We start from the raw sequence: 6,893 nt of genomic DNA on the forward strand, positions 1-6,893 counted from the left end.
TGTAGTACGCAAAAAATATAGCGCGTCCGAATACTCAGTAGCATTCTGTAGTACGGAAGACGTTTCCAAATGCGTACTACCGCCAAAGTAAACCACGGACTTCACTACGCTATCCCACAATGCAACAGGAGTCTAGTAACGAACGAAGAGAGATGGCTGACTCGTCACCACCAGAAAGACGTCGTAGAAAGCGGCGTAAAAAGAGACATTTTTAATTTAATAGTCATCTCCAAACTTCCGGTGGAGTTTCGGCGATGTTCGGAAGCGTTCGGAGGCGTTCTACGCATGCTGTAGTAGACCGTACTACACAGTCAAGTGTAGTAATAACCGTTGCAGTCCTACTAGTAACGGTTTTTTAATCCTCTGCATTGACGCACTGACAGAGGTTGTAGACAGCAGAGCTTTTTGGCCCTCTTTCTCTGTCTCTACGAGCCGGTAATAAGATACAAAGATAAGATGGCGCATGAAAGCTGTTACACTGGAGAGAGAGAGAGAGAGAGAGAGAGGAGAGAGAGAGAGAGAGAGAGAGAGAGAGAGAGAGAGAGAGAGAGAGAGGAGAGAGAGAGAGAGGAGAGAGAGAGAGAGAGAGAGAGAGAGAGAGAGAGAGAGAGAGAGGAGAGAGAGGAGAGAGAGAGAGAGAGAGAGAGAGAGAGAGAGAGAGAGAGAGAGAGAGAGAGAGAGAGAGGAGAGAGAGGAGAGGAGAGAGGGAGAGAGAGAGAGAGGAGGAGAGAGAGGAGAGTGGAGAGAGGGAGAGAGAGGAGAGGAGAGAGAGAGAGGAGAGAGAGAGAGAGAGAGAGAGAGAGAGAGAGAGAGAGAGAGAGAGAGAGAGGAGAGAGAGAGGAGGGAGAGAGAGAGAGAGAGAGGAGAGAGGAGGGAGAGAGAGGGAGAGGAGGAGAGGAGAGGAGGAGAGAGAGACGAGGGAGAGAGAGGAGCGGCGACGAGAGGAGGAGAGGGAGAGAGAGGAGAGGAGGAGAGGAGAAGGAGGAGAGAAGGGAGAGAGGAGAGAGAGAGAGGAGGAGAGGAGGAGGAGAGAGAGAGAGAGAGAGGAGAGAGAGGAGGCAGAGGAGAGAGAGAGAGAGGGAGGAGAGGAGGACGGAGAAGAGAGAGAGAGAGAGGGAGAGGAGAGAGAGAGAGAGAGGAGAGAGGAGAGAGAGAGAGAGGAGAGGAGAGCGAGAGAGAGAGAGAGAGAGAGAGAGGAGAGAGAGAGAGAAGAGAGAGAGAGGAGAGAGAGAGAGAGAGAGAGAGAGAGAGAGAGAGAGAGGAGAGAGAGGAGAGAGAGAGAGAGAGAGAGAGAAGAGAGGGGAACAGCTTGTGTTGAGATGTTGCTGCCAGATGAGAAGTTTTCGCATCTTAACTGTACAGTTTAGTTATTTATACATCAACTATTTCTATAGAAAAGTGCCAAAAGGGCTTATTTTAAAGCACAGTGAGGTGGTGACGGGTTGAAACATCACAAGGGATAAGAGAAGGTACTTTGGCTGGTTTCTTCACTGAGCAAAGTGTTGCAATTAAAGTGAGATGCAATTAAAGCAGTGCTGAGTTAAAATTAAACACAGGTGTGGGCATGCAATGACAAAGAAAGGCTTTTTAAACTTGTTTGTGGCTTGTTCTTACATTCTTCTTTTATATGATTCGCTTATTCAACATGCATACCGGGGAAAAAAAACAAATACTTCGGTTTATGACTTATTTTACATCCAAATCTAATCCTAACAACAGAATATTGTGTCCGTCATTGCTAGCCGTCATAAAGCAATAATTGGGGACATAATTCCCCTCCTTAAACACAAATCCTGCTTTGGGCTGGTATGCAGCTAGATAACTCAAGAAACAGTACAACAGAATTGAAATAATTACAAGTCAACTCAAATTAGGAGCTATAAATGTAGACATGAGACGAAGAATGCAGAAATCTAAAATAAGCAGTTCAGGACTAATTGGATGTACTGTTCTCTTTCTTTTATGGCAGAGAGACAGTAGGGAAAAGCAGTCTCTCCTAGTTTTACCCAGAGGTTACCTTTTGGAACTTGTTTATTTATTGTCCCCTGGTACTTTTGATGACTAAATCATTGTTTGTCGAGTGATCCACACTTGGCAAGCGTATCAATTGTTTTTGCTTTGCACACATATTCAATTGTTTGGTTTTCACATTTTCCCAAATGTTTGGTTTGGATTAAATGCTGCCAAATTGTCCATTAATTGAGTTGATGTTGCAATCCTTTTATATGAGAGGAATTTGTGCCAAGATGGATGCAATTAGAAATGCAGAGAGAAAGGCTGTCATGGTATATTCCGCAGGAGTAAAAAGTTAATGAGGGAACTGTGAGGAAGTTCATTGAAAATCTCCATTACCTTTTATGAATCCATAACGTTGTGAGCAATGTTTACTGGAATGATTAGTCTGGTAATTATACGACTCAATCAAAGGTTTACGAACAGGAACAAATAAATCTGTTAAAAAACGTTAAAAAGCCTTTAACACGGAAGTCATCATACATGATTCAACGTGTGTGGCGGGTAGGATAGTGTGGTAGCTGGGGTGTGTGACTCCCTGCCTGTAGTTCTGGGTTCGATCCCAAATGTCCTCATGTCTCTCTACCAATCATGGAAATCCTGGAAATCCTGGTGATATATATATATATATATATATATATATATATATATAACCATGTTGGCAGGTAATTTAATTTCAGGTTTTCTTTCTTATGTGATGAGTATTCACTGATTACATTTTTCTGATTATAATTATGAAATGTGTTGCCCTATTTTATGTGTTGGCTGGAAGATGGTGAATGGCTGTCTTCTGGGAGAGAGCGGTAAGGTGTAGCCTTGGAAAGATGATTATCTGTCACCACTTGGTGTTTGAATAGAATCGCTCTGAGTGTGTTACCCCAACCCGGCTGTATTTCTAAAACTGAGATAATCCATTTGTCTTGTACTCCAACGACATGAGGAGGACAAGGCTGTAGCTTCAGGTGCTTGACCTCTCAGTAGGTGCGTTTCCATCCCCCTGATTTTATGAATGTCTGAATGTCTGTATGAATAGCTGTATGACTGGGTGAATTCACAGGTGAATGTGGGCCATAGCCTTTGAAGCTTGATAAATAGACTCCAATTATGTAATTGAAAGGATAGCATGCACTTTCCTGTGTGTGTGTGTGTGTGTGTGTGTGTGTGTGTGTGTGTGTGTGTGTGTGTGTGTGTGTGTGTGTGTGTGTGTGTGTGTGTGTGTGTGTGTGTGTGTGTGTGTGTGTGTGTTATTAGTTTGTATGTCCTACAAAGAGGAATAGAGGTTGACTTTGCATATCCTGTTTGCTTTCATGATTGTATGTGCTGTCTGTGCGTGTGTGTTTTTTCTCATCATTTTTTCCTTACACAAATGAATTACAAACCAACTTTTAAAAAAAAACAGGCAGAAATGGCAGTTGCCACAAGGAGCAACATTTCGACCCATTGCGGTTGACGATAATGACACAGGCCTTCAGTCCATAATCCTCTGACCTGCGTGTGAAACACACAAGACTTTAGGCGTGCGTCACCCTTCTGAAGCCTCCCGAGTTGCGTGCTGCGAGTAGCTACACGACGCTACCCAATCCCCGTGGGCTAAGCTACGCCACCGTATGGAAGCACGGATGGAGCACTGTTGATCTAACAGGTTTTCACCCTCTGCTTACAAAACCAACTCCATAGGTTAAAAGCTTCCTGTTTGAGTAGAAGACATTCATCAAGGAGGGGGAGATGTCTGGCTGATTACCGACTACAATGTTGTCCCCTGACAGGATGATGCAGAACTTCTCCTTTCAGCCTAAACGCAAACAGGAAGGCTTCTGGTGTCGGGTGGCTCCTCCAGAGGCTCCCTCCCCCCCCCCCCCCCCCCCCCCCCCCAATCAAGTGTGGCAGCTGTACGTTTGTAGTTGTTTGGAGTTTGTTTGTCTTTGAAATATCATCTGATAACGCTCGGGCCATGCTGGGAATCTGCTGCACGACTATTCCTTCACACCACTTCAGTGAAGTAAAGAAATACGTTGTAGCGCACAAAGCCAACCCGCGTTTGATTTGTTGGTTTGATTGCTTTTGATTAATGTAAAATGGACACAATGGATTGCTGGTGAATTAGTGTGACTGATTATACGATATACGTCGAGTACGAGTCATATTTGTGTATAGCGTGCAAGAAGGAGAGCAGAAAGGAAAGAAATGAAAGAAAACAAAGTAAATACAGATAAAGTAAATAACAGAAAGTAGACAGACAGGGAAAATGAAAGAAAGAAACTGAAAGGAAGATAAAATACAGATTAATCTCATCCCCGACTAGAGGGCTAGCAAGTAAAGACGACGTTTGTTGTGTTGTGGTTTCATCAACATTGCGGTTGAAATCTGTGATTACCCCCTGGGGAGAGTTGTCACCAAAAATAATTTCATAAAAGTATTCTAAAGCTGCAGCTGGGAAATCCAAAAGATTCTTATTATTTATTCATGACATCATGTATTTTATACTTGTTGTTATATTTGTATATGTCTGTTCCAGCTCGTTAATCAGATTTTAGAAATTCCCAGAGCATTTCTAGGACTGCTGGCGCTGTTTGTGCCATCGTGAAATTAGCATCTTCGGGAAGAGTCGAGAGCTCACCAGTGTGTGTGCGTCCGTTCTCTCTCCTGTTCCCACTGTCGTCAAGACTTTACAAAACGTGTTTGTTCAGCCCCATTCATTAGCAAATTACAGCCGTTTGCGTATGTGTTTGCACTGCGTTTGTTGCCGGACGGTCGCTGTGTTGGTTTAGTGTAACCCAGCGATAATACTGTCATAGAGAAGAACATTTAAGTGCTTGCTTTCCAGAAGTACAAACAAGGGCACACACAGAGAGCTAATGTCACCCCCCCCTCCCTCGGCCTTCCTCTCATTATTCCCGATACCCACCTGACAGTGGGAGGATTAGCACCTCTTTGCTAACTCAGTCTCAAGCATACAGCACTTCACTGGCAGTGCTTACTGTGGAGGTGTATTCACTCCCATCTGTATTTGTCGCCTTCAGCTACAGGTGCAATGGGAGGAAGGAAGAGAAAATATATTATATAGAAAGCCAGACAGAGACTGACAACGACAAAATGATTCACTAAATAAAATAATAAACTACGCTTAATATACAAAAATCTGCAACACACCATGGCTATACATGAAATATATTTGAATATTTATATGCATCTATGCTCCCTAAAAACGTATCTACACCTTACTTCTCCCACCTAGACAATTGCAACTCCTTATTTCCTAACTTGAACGATTTGGGGGTTACCCGTCTAAGTTTGTACAGAATGCAGCAGTAAAATTGCCTCGCAAACACTTTGACGTAAGGAACACATCTCTCCAGTGCTGGCACCCCATCCGTTCCCCAAGTATTCAAGATTCTGTAGATTCTCAATCCTGACATGGTTTGGCTCCGCTTAACATTTGCGTACTCCTAACTCCTAGCTGTAAAAACATATCGTGATTGTACTTTTACTGTATTTTTCTAGTCAATGCTTTAATGTTCTTTGATATTTTTGTTGTATCTATTTGTTTGACAAATCTTTGGAATCCCTGTTTTTGCATTTTCTGTGTCTGTAAAACTTTTGTGTACAATTCTCATTGCACCGACATTCTATGGTGTTGTATTTTGTGCAGCACCTGTAACTCTTGTTTTCAAAGGCGCTATAGAAACAAAGTTTACATAAATATATACAATTGATAGTTAGGATTACAGTAAAGAGGACAAATGGATAACCCTGGTAACCAGACGACTTTGGGAGCTCATGTTTTTATCTGTCTGACCCCCATGCTGTTCAGACCGATTTTCAGCAACGGGTGCAATTGCCCGATCAAAAACATTTATCTAATATGGGTTGGTCTGAAACATTGACAGCACAGAGGGGTGCCCTAGAGAAGCGCAGTTGGGGGCATTTTCATACACAACCAAGATGGTCGCCACTTCGTTTTACCTGTTTAGTTGCTCTAACTGGGTGTGGGTCCAGCGAATTGTGTCCCGGAGGCATTTTGGTCTATGCCCAACTCTTGGAAATACAAAAATTAACTGAGGCTACAAAGGATAGCAGGGGAAGCGAAACACGTAATAACAAGGTGACAGACCCTCCTCCATAACCCTGAATAAGCTCAGTGAGGCTCAGAGAGGAAGGTAGAATATTTAACTCCAGCATCATATCAAACTCACTGAGCTTCTGGTTTGGAAGGCAAAGTCGTTTAAACATCTGGATGTCTTTCACCAAACCTGCAGGAAAATACCAAACGGCAGATTCTGGCTTAACTGTGCAACACAAAGCAGATGTCTGTGAGGAGTAATATGCAAATTAGTGTCATTACTAGTATACCAGTTCTGGTTCACCAGCATATGCTGATAACGGTCACAGACGGCTGAAATTACCTCTGCGAAGAAGAAACAATAAACAGAACGGGTAAAAACGAAAAACACCAACACCAAGGCAATTTTGGTTCAAGCTCTTTATCTATCTTTTCATAAAGTTTTCTGCCGTTTTTTTGGTGGCAACTTTCTTCTGGCAGGCCATTGGCGCAGGTTATCAACTCCGGAGCACACAAGAAACAAAGTCATATTTTAGATAACAGACCTCGTCCGAGGCGAGGCCGGCGGCCATGTTTGAATGATTGCGGCTCTCCGAGGGACTCTCAGCCGAGTGCCGGCGAGACGGGCCTGATAGCCCCATTGTTTACCTCATTTGAAGCCGAGCGTTCCCCCCCTTTCAGCCCCGCTCCGAGGCCTCTCAGCCGGTGCCGCCGGTAGTCCATTGTGTCAGTTCTCTCTGTCATCTATTTTCAGGGGCAGAATGAATCTGCCTCTCCTCTCTTTTCTTGTTCATTTTGACACGCGACAAAACTCATCGGC

The sequence above is a fragment of the Gadus macrocephalus genome, chromosome 16 (genome assembly GCF_031168955.1).
Source record: "Gadus macrocephalus chromosome 16, ASM3116895v1".
In the NCBI taxonomy this organism is placed as follows: Eukaryota; Metazoa; Chordata; class Actinopteri; order Gadiformes; family Gadidae; genus Gadus; species Gadus macrocephalus.